This window comes from Misgurnus anguillicaudatus, chromosome 1, assembly GCF_027580225.2.
Source record: "Misgurnus anguillicaudatus chromosome 1, ASM2758022v2, whole genome shotgun sequence".
NCBI classification, from domain to species: Eukaryota; Metazoa; Chordata; class Actinopteri; order Cypriniformes; family Cobitidae; genus Misgurnus; species Misgurnus anguillicaudatus.
The window spans coordinates 30588641-30601025 of record NC_073337.2 but is presented as its reverse complement, the minus strand read 5'-3'; positions in this window follow the sequence as shown (position 1 = coordinate 30601025).

Here is a 12385-nt window from a genome sequence, read left to right as displayed (position 1 = left end):
CAAAGTTCAAGTCTGGTGAACTCTGACCTGCGAATTCGTATTACGTGAAGATGTGAAAACTAGATAATGGGTATATCAAAGCATGAGTTTTCTATTCTGAAAAGCAAGCTGTAAGAAGTGCTCCACACCCATATTCGCAGCAACGAATACTCTGGGGACACCAAAGACATCTTTCCAGATGAACTGGCCTCTTTTCCTTGTCCCAAAACTCTCTGAATTCCTGTATAACTGGGTCATTTTTCTGAAAATCGGCTAACTGTTCTTTAGTGTAACCAGGAAGAGTATGAGTGTTCCCTTGGAGACTGGTGACAGCCTCTTTATCGGCCTCTAACGCATGGATCTGCCTTAACCTACCACACTCTAGCCCTTTCAAAGCGAGCTCGGTGTTCAAGGCTGTCCCTCGACTAATTACACTGCAGATTGCTAGCCAGACTCCCCTGCAAACTCCTGTCTGGACAAGGCATCAGCTGCAGCATTATTCTTTCCTTGCCTGTACTTCACCTCAAAGTTAAACACAGAGAGCTGTGCCACCCATCTCTGCTCGATCGCTCCTAACTTAGCAGTCTGCAAGTGACATAACGGATTATTGTCCGTTATCACCTCGAACCACGACCCAAGTAGGTAGCCACGAAACTTTTTGACAGCCCACTTAAGGGCCAGTAGCTCGAGCTTCATGCTGCTGTAATTGCGATCATTCCGCTCAGCATTGCATAACCTTCTGCTTGCATATGCAATGACTCTCTTCTTGTCACCTTGCTTCTGATAAAGAAAGGCTCCTAAGCCATTCTGACTGGCATCGGTTTCAAGAATGAAAGGACAGGTGAAGTCTGCAAAACCAAGCACAGGTGCTGTTGTCAGTTTCTTCTTCAAATGATTAAATGCCTGCTCACACTCATTAGACCACTGAGTACTAATGTAGCAACTGCCCTTTGCATACCTGCCCTCACGCAAACAAGCATGCCAAGTCCACAGTCAAGAAATACTGAGCTCCCCTGACGGCATTGAAGCTCTCATCAATTCTGGGTAATGGAAATGCATCACACCTTGTCTTGGCGTTGAGCTTCTGGTAATCTACGCATAACCTTAGCGAACCATCAGTTTTGCGCACCAGCACCACAGGAGAGGCGTAAGCACTCATGCTCTCTTGAATGACAACATTTTTCAACAGTTTAGTAATGTGCTCTCGAACCTCCTGTAGGACAGGTGGACAAGTTTTGTTTTTGGAGCTGGACCATAAAACAATAAATGTCTATTTTTGAGAGACCTGTCACGGATACCCAGGAACTGATCTGTATTTCACCCCCTCTCTCTTCTCCTTTAAGGTTTTGGTTACTGGAAATATACTAAACACATGTAACATTGGGTATATATACTGAGCTGTGTCTGCAGAGATTAATTGGAACCTCACTTCGCAGGACGAACCTACACTGTAACTATCTACCGGTGACAACATACCCAGTTGGGCTCTAGGTTGAAGCCAAAAATCTTCCTGAGACAGGTTAAGTATTTGCACTGGACACACTGGTACTTCTGCTGGGACCAGGGTAGGTACTACGACCAATCCATCTGGTAAGGGTGTATTTGCTGATTCTACTAACCATGCCGAACCATCCTTTTTACAGGACTCTTTGCTCTTAATTAGGACGGTAGTTGCTGACCAAGCAGGCACATGTGTAGGAGTCTTAACCACGACGTGAGCAAACGATACTCGTTCAACTACATCAACTGACTGTGCTTGCTGAAAGGCCACCCTCCAGTTGGAATCAAGGCTACCCCCCAACATGGTATCGAATTCAGCATGAACAATTTGTAGGCACTTACTAATGATATTAATTCCAATGAGCACAGGCATGAAGGCTGGACAAGGATTTTCTTTGATGATCAAAAACCCACACTCGGGCAAGACCACCCCCATAACCTCCACATCCAGCTCCATGTACCCCAAATAGGGGGTTTCTAAACCATTGGCTGCAGTGATCTTCAGCCAATTTGAGGTAGCCAACACATCACTCTCATCCCCAAATGAATGCTCATGAAAGAACCCCTCAGTAATAGTGCTGACCTGACTTCCAGTGTCTAACAGGCATGACACTGGCACACCCTTGATCATCAAATCCACCATAGGGGATGTCCCCACCGCCCATTCAAGAAACCTGTCCTTACAAGTTCCCTTGGGCATTGGATCAGAAATTTTCTCTATTGCAGCTTGACTCTGCGCGACAGAGGGGTTTTGTTTTTCTTGCCCTTCAGTAGTTCTGGTAGCACTATTTGGTGTCCCACCCCGTCTCCCAGTGCAACGCCTAGCAATATGCCCAACCCCATTGCATCTGAAACAAATAGGCTCACCCTCCTCAGTAAACCTGGGAGGAGACTTTGACTGAGGTACAACATTCTAAGAAACAGACACTGACCGTTGCGCAATGTTAAATATCATTTTCCACTTGGTTACATATACGTACCAAGTTTTATACATGTGTGCACGTGTGTTTCAACCTATTACAGGGGCCGCTATAGAGCCCCTCACCACACCCCCAGCCTTTGCCCAATGAATCTCAAGTGTGTGCCAATTGTTAAGCGTTTCTGAGCTTGTTAAGGGCTCCAAAATGTCCCAAAAGATTTTAAAAAATCTTTAGGAAAACAATAAGGCTTAGCACCTACGATGCAGGCACTTTGTGTTTAGACTGTAATAACCCTAAGAAAAGCAATGGGGTTCTTCATACTATCAAAAAGATCTATCCATTGTCTTTCTGAGTATCTGAACTGAAAGATGTAATGTTGACGCTTTTCTATTAAGACTTCTTTAAAAACACTTATGAGTGCCTGACATCTTTGCATAAACAAAACACTTTTACATAACACATGTTTTAAAAACAACTTCCAGCAAATGTTTTTCAACACCTTTCCCAACAACTTTCAAATTTGTTACAGTAATGTGATATACACAGTACGTTTACATGAAAGGGGACATATCATAAAAATCTGACCTTTTCCATGTTTAAGTGCTATAATTAGGTCCCCAATGGCTGCTCCTTGGCTCTGAAATAGTCTCTCATTCCATATTACATATCCCCCCACCTTACGATCTTTTAAAAACTACCTAAAAATTCACCTCTTAAGTGTAAACTCTGTGATTTGAGATTGTTGACTTTTCTATATGTATATTGTTTTGTGATGTTCTTTTATGATGTGCTGTTTTATGATGTGTTTTTGCATTCTTTATGTATTTATTGTTGTATAGGTGTACAGCACTTTGGTACATCATCTTGCTGTTGAAAATTTGCTCTATAAATAAACTACTACTACTACTACTATCAACATAGAATATGTGAAAAATGAACAATCCAGTAACTTAGTTTTAGTAAACTATTATCTGCAAACATGTGAAAACAAATAGGTAATTGAAATTTGTCTCCCCTTGTGATGTCGGAAGGGGATAACTTCCACTATCCAACCACAGCACTGCCATTTAGTGAAGATATCAACTCATTTGCATTTAAAAGGAAACACCCCAAATGGCACATTTTTGCTCACACCTACAAAGTGACAGTTTTATCATGTTATAATAAATTATCTATATGATATTTTGAGCTAAAACTTCACATACACACTAAGGGGACACCAAAGACTTATTTGACATCTTAAAAATGTCTTGTGAAATCTCCCCTTTAACAGTAATCTATTACCTAATGTAAAAGTTTTTGCCTTTGATTTTTCGATCACTTATGAAACTTTCTTCTTACTTCAGAAGACAAATCAATGAGCACAGGGCATTGCAGACACACACAAGATTCTTATTTGTATAGTTTTTATCCCACAAAAAAATGTCAAAACTCTTTGTCCTGTCAAAATAACGTGTAAATAGCAGTATGTCATTTGAAACATTTATTACACATGAACTGTACCTAGCTGGAAGAGATATGAAGATTTCCTATATAACAGATGTTATGGAAGCTACATGGGGTTTCATGGAAGAGTCTCGTGGACTTCCATTCTCCGAAACGCTATTTGAATATAAAGCCTCAAAGTGTAAACAAAATCTAAATGAAAATCAGTCACTTTTGCATGCAGACTATTGCATAATTATTAAAGTAGGATATAAACGTGGAGATTGAAGAAGTGTAGACCAATTGATCTTCAGTCCCGACTATTGATGCAGGTGAATGAGAATTTTTTTGTATGTTTTGTTGTATTTGCAAAACTCCTTCAATGTAATGAAATGTGTGTTTGTCATGATTGAGTTTGTTACACGTTTCAGATTTGTTTCATACTGTAAATCCATCAACAATGGAAACGCAGATTCATTTGCTGCTTTTCTCAGGTTGGTGTGAATATTTACAGGTTTTCTGATAAGTTTCAGTATGATTAATAATGTATTAATAATAAAGATAGGTAAATTGCAGCAATAGACCTATCGTTTATTCTCAGAATGCAACTTATGGATTACTTTATAATGGATGTTTGTGCTTTTGGAGCTTTAACATTTTGCACTGTAACATAAATATTAATTTAAGAATGACATTTGTTTATGACTAGTTTCTTAATTTTTGATTTCTTTCAAAAGGACTTTGTCTGTTTATCCAAGGCACCAGAGGTAATTATATGTTGTTAATGGACAACAAGAACTGGACTGATGCACAAGCTTACTGCAGACAGAATTACATCGACCTGGCCACTATTCAAACCACTGCAGAAGTGGCAATGCTAGCATCATTTCTACCTCAATATACATCGTCTTTAGTGTGGATCGGACTGTACAATGACATTGAGAGCTGGAGGTGGTCTTACAACAATGAGTCTATAACATATACCAACTTTGATTTTGATGAGCCAAACAACCATAATGGCCATCAGGAATGCGTAGGGTCTTATTATGGTGACTGGGATGATATGTCGTGCTCTGACATGTTGGAGGCTTTTTGCTACGATGGTAAGAAATATTCTCTATATTTTATTTTTATTAAAAAATCTTTAAAAAAAACTTTTAAAAAGCATATATCAGGTATATTTCAATGCACATAGTGTATTCATGTTAATTTTATACTATAAAAAATTGCATTTGCACCATTTTTATGAAAGTTAAAACGGAATGGACCTGAAAGTTATTTCAAATGTGTTTTTGTAATATTTGTCCTGACATATGCTGAAAACAGCTCTGTTTTCTAAGTAAACTTTGACAAATGGTGCAAAAATGTATGGAAGAAATTATATTACACTAAACTAGATGATTATATTTTATTCCACATTTGTTATGAATATATTTATATTTTCATTTTTATTTAAAACATACTATTTACACCAATTGACACAGACCAGATATACCACATTGACATTTTTGCAATTTCCCCCCAAATATTCTGTCAAAATAAATTAAAACCAGAAATGTTAGAGTTGGTCCTTTAAAAAGATAATGTGTGCAAGCAATCTGCAAATGTATTTATACATTTTTACATTTAATTTTATTTGTATAGCACTTTTCATAAAATTGTTCCAAAGCAGTTTTATTTTAATAAAACATGTGAAAACAGAAAGATCATAGGACAGCAAAGTAGTAAACTACAGCAGCCTGTTTGTCAACGTCCTCCACATCATACATTTATCAGACACAGATCTTCCTTTGCTGTCATCATTTCTTGCTCTTTGTTCTGGTTTTTACCTTGGCTTTTATGGCTTTGTAGGATAAAATCCTTCTTTGGTAGACCTGGTCAATTATTTAATCATCATAAAGTTAACATAGTAAACGCCAATGCTTTTAGTTTAGACCGTTATTTAGGGCAAACCTTCTTGGGCACATTTATATTCTCATTTCTGGGGTGATGTGAGTGATGTCTTGTGAGTTCAGTGTTGGACAGATCTGCAGGGCTCTACCAAAATTCGGAGTGAGATTACATCTGTTAGGGGTGGGGCCAAATTCTCTCAGGTTTTTGCTAGCAGTTTAATTTTACCTATTGTTTTTAAATAACCAGCACAAATAGAAAATGTATTTAGTTACCACTTGTAGCAAACTTTTAGTGGTACATAAATACATTTTTAAATACATTTTTAACATATTTTAGTCGTGTTGTCTCAAAATTTTTGTTTATGTTCTTAAGTGTGTTCCCCGAAGTGTCTCTTAGGAAGCATCTTAACACGCTGCCTCTAAGTTCGACGTAACAATGGCACTGTCCCAAGTGAAGGTGCTGAATTATTTGCGAACGATCGCTGCTCAGGGATTGATTTTCCACTTCACGAGAAGGGGCATTACGGCATTAAGAAAGACAACACGCTCTTTACAAATGGAACAATACTCAAATTATTCCAGTAACATTTATTTTAACATAGTTTAGGTTATCCGTAAAATATAGACTTAACTAAAATTAGAATTAATAAAATTATCAAAATGATGTTCTAAACGTAGGTTCCCGAGGAGCCTAAACATCAAGGCCTGTCAATCATCATCATCATGGGCGTATATAAGGCAGCCTTCAGGCCTCCGCGTCCAGCTGCTTTCTTTTCCGGCATCCCTCCTCCTCCCCATCTCCTCCTTCACTCTCTCTTTCTTCCTCTTTGCAGTTCCGTTGCAGGTGGTTGAACTTGTGGCTCGACCCCCAGCATCAGGTTTGCTCTCTCTGAAGGTTCAGAGCTCAGGTACAGAGCTCCCTTCGAGGACAGCAAGCCAAGTTCGTTTACCATTAATCATTAAGACCTGAATGCGCAGGCAAACTAGTGAATTGTCGGGTAGACGAACCGGGTATCCCTTGCTAATCATTCACCCTCCTTATCCCATTGTGCCGCTTCTTGACATGGGTTTAACAAAAAGTTGGTTGTGGCTGAAAGTGGTTGGTTGTGGCTGGGCTAGTCTCAGCCTCAGACATCAGGCCCACAGATTGTTGGAAAAACGTTTGATGTTTTTCGTACACTTTTCTGGAAACCCTGTGAGAATGTCGAAGTCGTCTTTGATTTGTTGAAATAAACCATGACCAGTTATCATGATCAGCTTGGATTCTGAAAAATATGCAAAGTTCGCAGCATAGACTCTTTAAAAGACGTCCAAGAGTTTTGCTTGAGGCAGTTAGTGAAGTCAAAAAGTTTGGTTCTCCTGAATTGCTTGTACGTGTTAAAGAATGAAGAGATATGCTTCAAACAGATGTTTAATGGGAGCATCTCATTGGTGTGGCTGTTGATAAAGTGCACAACGTTGTTCTTTGATGGGTAATGTTGTTTATTTAGATGCTATTCGGTTGCGGCTGGTTATTTCGAAAACTGACTTGTTGCCAGCCGGCTCGTTATTGTGGGGAGTCCGAAATGTGACGCTAGAAGAAACAAACTCTGATTGGTTATTTGACATGTCGGTCAAACAGCCTCGTGGGTGGGTTTTGTCCAGAAAAAGCAGCGAAAAACACCAGACCTTCAATAGGCTACGCGAGACTAAGTCCATCCGGTAGAAGAAAATACTACACTATAAGATTCATATGTAGAAATAAAGGGAAGCAGTCGGTGGTCGCTGATCAGACATTAGTTGGGCACATGATGACGGGAGACCAGTAGATCAGTTGTTAAGACATTGTGTTATGCAAAGCCTTGACATCATATCCGGGAGATAAGTCAAATGCGCCACATGAAATTCAGATGTTGAATGGGTGTTCTAAATCACACCAGATCACAAGATAATACTATTTTTGTTATTATTCATTTATTTAACCAGGAGATCAAATTGAGATATTACCATCTCTTCTTCCAGTGACACCTGGACAAGACAATGACACAAAAAGTTGCATACATGTACAAAGATCAAACAAACAAAGGCAATGATTACAATCACAAGTTATACATAAAATCAGCTCCACCGCTGATAACCACTAGCATTGACTAATTTAGACTGAAAAAGTAAAATGTCATTCATAAATGTTTCATTCTGATCTTATTCCAGAGACTCAAACAGGAGCAGCTAGGTTTGTTTTAGTCACAGATGTCTTGAGGACATGGCACGATGCTCAGATTTACTGCAGACAGCATTACACCGACCTGGCCATCATCCGAAGTCAAACTGACAATGACGCGCTGGATGTTGTTACCTCGAATGATGACGCTGCATGGATTGGTATGTTCAGGGATTCGTGGAAGTGGTCAGATGGAACAAATGTCAACGCTTACCCCATTAGCTGGGCGAGTACTGAACCAAACATAACTGGGATGAACCCAATTTGTGGTGCAGCAAATCTTAATGGGATGTTAAATGACCAGCACTGCTCAGAAGTCTTGCCATTCATCTGCAAGTACAGTAAGTTTTTATGTGTCAGCTAGTTATGACATTATAAGATATTATGAACTAATATTATGAACATTATAAGTACTCATTCAACTAGGGTGGGATATAGTCAAATAAGTATATGGTATAACCTACCTACTGTATAGGCTAGTATGTTTTTTTAACATCACACGTACAAAATTGAGTTTCAGATTTTAATGAGTAGGACAGAACAATTGCTATTTTTGTTGTTTTGTTACAGATACAATCCCTGGCACAACTCCAATGCCTGGCACAACTCCAATGTCTATCACAACTCCAATGCCTGGCACAACTTCAATGAATGATTTAAATTCAGTGAATGTTACTGATTCAAAGCAGCAGATTTTGAGAGTGGAGATAAAGTCTGCTCAGAATCTAAATAACCCTACAAGCATGCAGTTTATCTTACAGTGGGTAAGTACTAGAACACATAAAATAAGTGTTAGTTGTATTGTTAATGAAGAAGAGTGTGTGCGTATACATACTCAGTAATAAATAATAATTTATTCTTCAGATAAAGCAGAAACTGACAGTAAAGGGAGTGGCCATCACGATGAGATGGAAAACACACTCAGATGGAAATGTTTTCTCAATCAAACCTGAAGAATATCAACCCACCCATCAACCTTGTTATTCTGACATATAACAATAATAGCACATCTGTAAAAGTGATTTATCAGATTGTCATTCATTTTTGTCCTCTAAAACTATCCATACAGTACAGTGTCAATTAATTAAAATGTTTTATTCATTTCAAGACAGAAGACTAAACTAATGTGTCTATAGAAGTCAATGGGTGCTTCTCAATATGCATTCTCGTTTCCTCGTCCTACATCTTACGACACGGAAAACGATCGAGCTTCGCCATCTTAGGACATCTCAATTCTTAAATTGCACCATGAGGAAAAAGAGTTAAGCGGCTTTCAACAAGTGTGTCCGATGCAGAAGTGTTTTATCAACTAAGGCTGATGCAAATATGAATCTCCTCCCCCTTCACATCGTCACGTTTTTTTTAACATGCATACATCTTGGTATAAATCATCAAATTGTTGTAAATTTAGACTCGTTTCAGACAGTTTGTATAATATTCATGTTTAGACCACCAATCTATAAATGATCAATGCTATAGACACATATTTTTATTTTATAGCACATTTATAAATGTCTTTAGTAAGGCTATGAACTCTAGCTCAAGTGTGTATTTAACTTTATTTTCTTGTTAAATGGTTTGAGTTTTTAATGCACTTGATAATTTGATAATAGAGAATGAACTTTATACAAAAGAGAACAATGAAAGAGGATATGCCATTTTACTTAAGTACTTCGTCTTTTCCATCCTCACGTCCTCGAAACCAAGGAGAACAAGGATGGACAAATAAGAATTGAGAAGCACCCAATATGTTACCCTGGAACACAAAACCAGTCAATTTTAAAAAAGTTGAGCCACATATGTTGTTTATTATCATATCATTTAACCTATATGATACAGGCAAATAATTGGGTTTATAAACTGAGTCACTTACTTACAAACTATAATAAAATGTTTTACCATTCTTTATTCTTGCTGTGTGTCTTATCAAGTTTAGTGATGGATTCATGCAAATTTAAATAGTAATAGTAGTTTTGTAGTAACTATTGTAAACTGAGCAGTTAGTTAAGTGATTAGTAGTGCTTCTTTTCAAAGCTTTAACACTTTAATTTGCCTGGTAGAGAATAATAACACTGTATCTAAATGAACTGGACCGATTTATATAAATAACAATTAAAAATGAATTTGATTTATTATTGAATGAGAAAAAAGGAATGAGATTTATTATTACTCATCCTCCTCCCTTATAATAAGAAGAATACCCATATATATATATATATATATGTATATATATATATATATATATATATATAAAAGTCTTTGGCAAAAAGTATGTTTTAAATATACCAAATACATTTTGTAGAAAATAAAGCTTAAAAAAAACATATTATTGAATTCAAAAATATATTTAGTTTTAACCTTCATATCAAAATTTATTTCATAGGCAACAAATACATTTCTAATTTTACAACCCATACAGTGTTTCCTGGCCAAAATATAAAAGTTTATTTGAAATGTATAAGTATGTATAAAATATAAAATTATAAGTGTTGGATTGGAAAAATTAAACTTAAGGACTGTTGGATATGTACACTTTGCCTGGTGGACCGATTAGAGTCCAAGAATTGAGTCAAACACCGTTCTGATTTTGAGGAGTATGTGTGGTCATATAAATAAAACACAAAACAGATTCTCATGAAATTTGTATAAGTAGCAGGCAGTGTGAAAAGTCAATTTTTGCATATTCCATACAAAAATTAACCATTGTTTTAATATAGTTAAAAAATAAACTGTTGTTACTGTATTAAAATCACGGTTACCACAAAATAACCATGATTTTGGCAACCATTGTTTTCAAAAACCATAGTTAAACCATTGTTGGTGGAGTAAAACCATGGTTTTGCTGATGGTAATTAATACAACAAAAAATAAACATGGTTACCACATGGTTTTCAATTTTTTATTTACATAAAACATAAAAACAAAAAAAAAATTTATTTGATGTGTTAACAAATATGACATTTAATTAATTTGACAGAGACACGCATCTGTATTTAAAATAAAACAGACAGGAGATCAAGTGATTGATGTTTAGACTTCTCTTTTTATTTACATTAAGTTAACATTAGGCATTAAGCAGACACTTTCATATAGAGATTTAAAAAGTGAGGAAGGAAAGCGTGAAGATTTGTCTTACGTGCATCTTCTTTATATGTGCATGTAGAAAAAATACAGTAAGTAAGCTATAATAATGTAATGTATATAATAATAAAATAGATCATGTATTATAAAATAATATATAATACAGGTAATATTATAATATCAAAATATAATCATGTAAATGTTTTATATCAACATTACTAAAAACATTAATAATTATATCCTGATGTTTGTGATTATTGCATTGTTCAGCTTTCCAAGTAAACAATAGATATAGTTTGTTTATCTGGGGTAGAAGCGGAATTGTGCGTATGCCACCACCTGCGGCACGCCACACGGGGGTCATGTTGCTAGAGCTGATCCTTCTTTTATAAATCTGATAAAACTAAAGACAATTCGGAGATATGAAGGATGTATGCTACTGTATACATGAATATCAGCTGACGTCACTCACTTGTCTTCCACCATTTTGAGTACCTGAAGTGGTCTAAAAAAACCTAGAAATTATGCCTTCAATATGTTGTGAGCATCAAAATCCCTATTTTTACAACACTAAGAAGGCGCGACACAACATGAAACTTTGCTCGAAGTATCACCTGTGTCTCTACACGTGAACGCAAGCATTGAGAACATTGTTTGTGTACACAGAGTTTACTAAAAAGAATGTTTTGAACAACTTACTTTAATTGTTTTGGTGTCCGCTCGCCACCATCTTCCCAGTCAATATGTATTGATCTCCAAATGCGACGTGAGGAGGGAGGAGAGTAAAGATGGATAGCTCCTAAAGCATAGTTCCAAATAAATGCACGGAACTATGTCACGGAAAAATCGTTGTTTTGTTGGAAGTGAAAAACAATATTGACCTTCTAGTTGAAAAAGAGTCTCATATGAGATTCATTCATTTGCATTCGGAAATCGATTATTTATGTCTGTCAAAGATGACGAGCGGACACCATAACAGCCAAAGTCAGTTGTTCAAAACCTTTCTTTTTAATAAACTTTGTGTACACAAACAATTTTCTTAATGCTCGAGTTCATGTGTAGAGATCCAGGTGATACTTCGAGCAAAGTTTCATGTTGTGTCGTGCCGCCTTAGTGTTAGTAAAAATAGTGGAAGTTCGGTAGCAGCAGCTGGAAGAACGCATCAGGGATTGAGTAGGCATCACACCCTAACCAAGAGATTTTTTTTAAGTAGCGTTTCTTTTTATGACAGTCGAGGTGCAAAATGTTGTCTTTCATAGCCCTTTCCTGTATTCGTAAGGATCATAGACAGTAAGGGCTCTATCTTACACCCGGCGCAATGCGGCGCAATGCAGCGCAATGCGCGACGCAAGTGTCTTTTGCTAGTTTCCACCCTGCGCAATTATAAT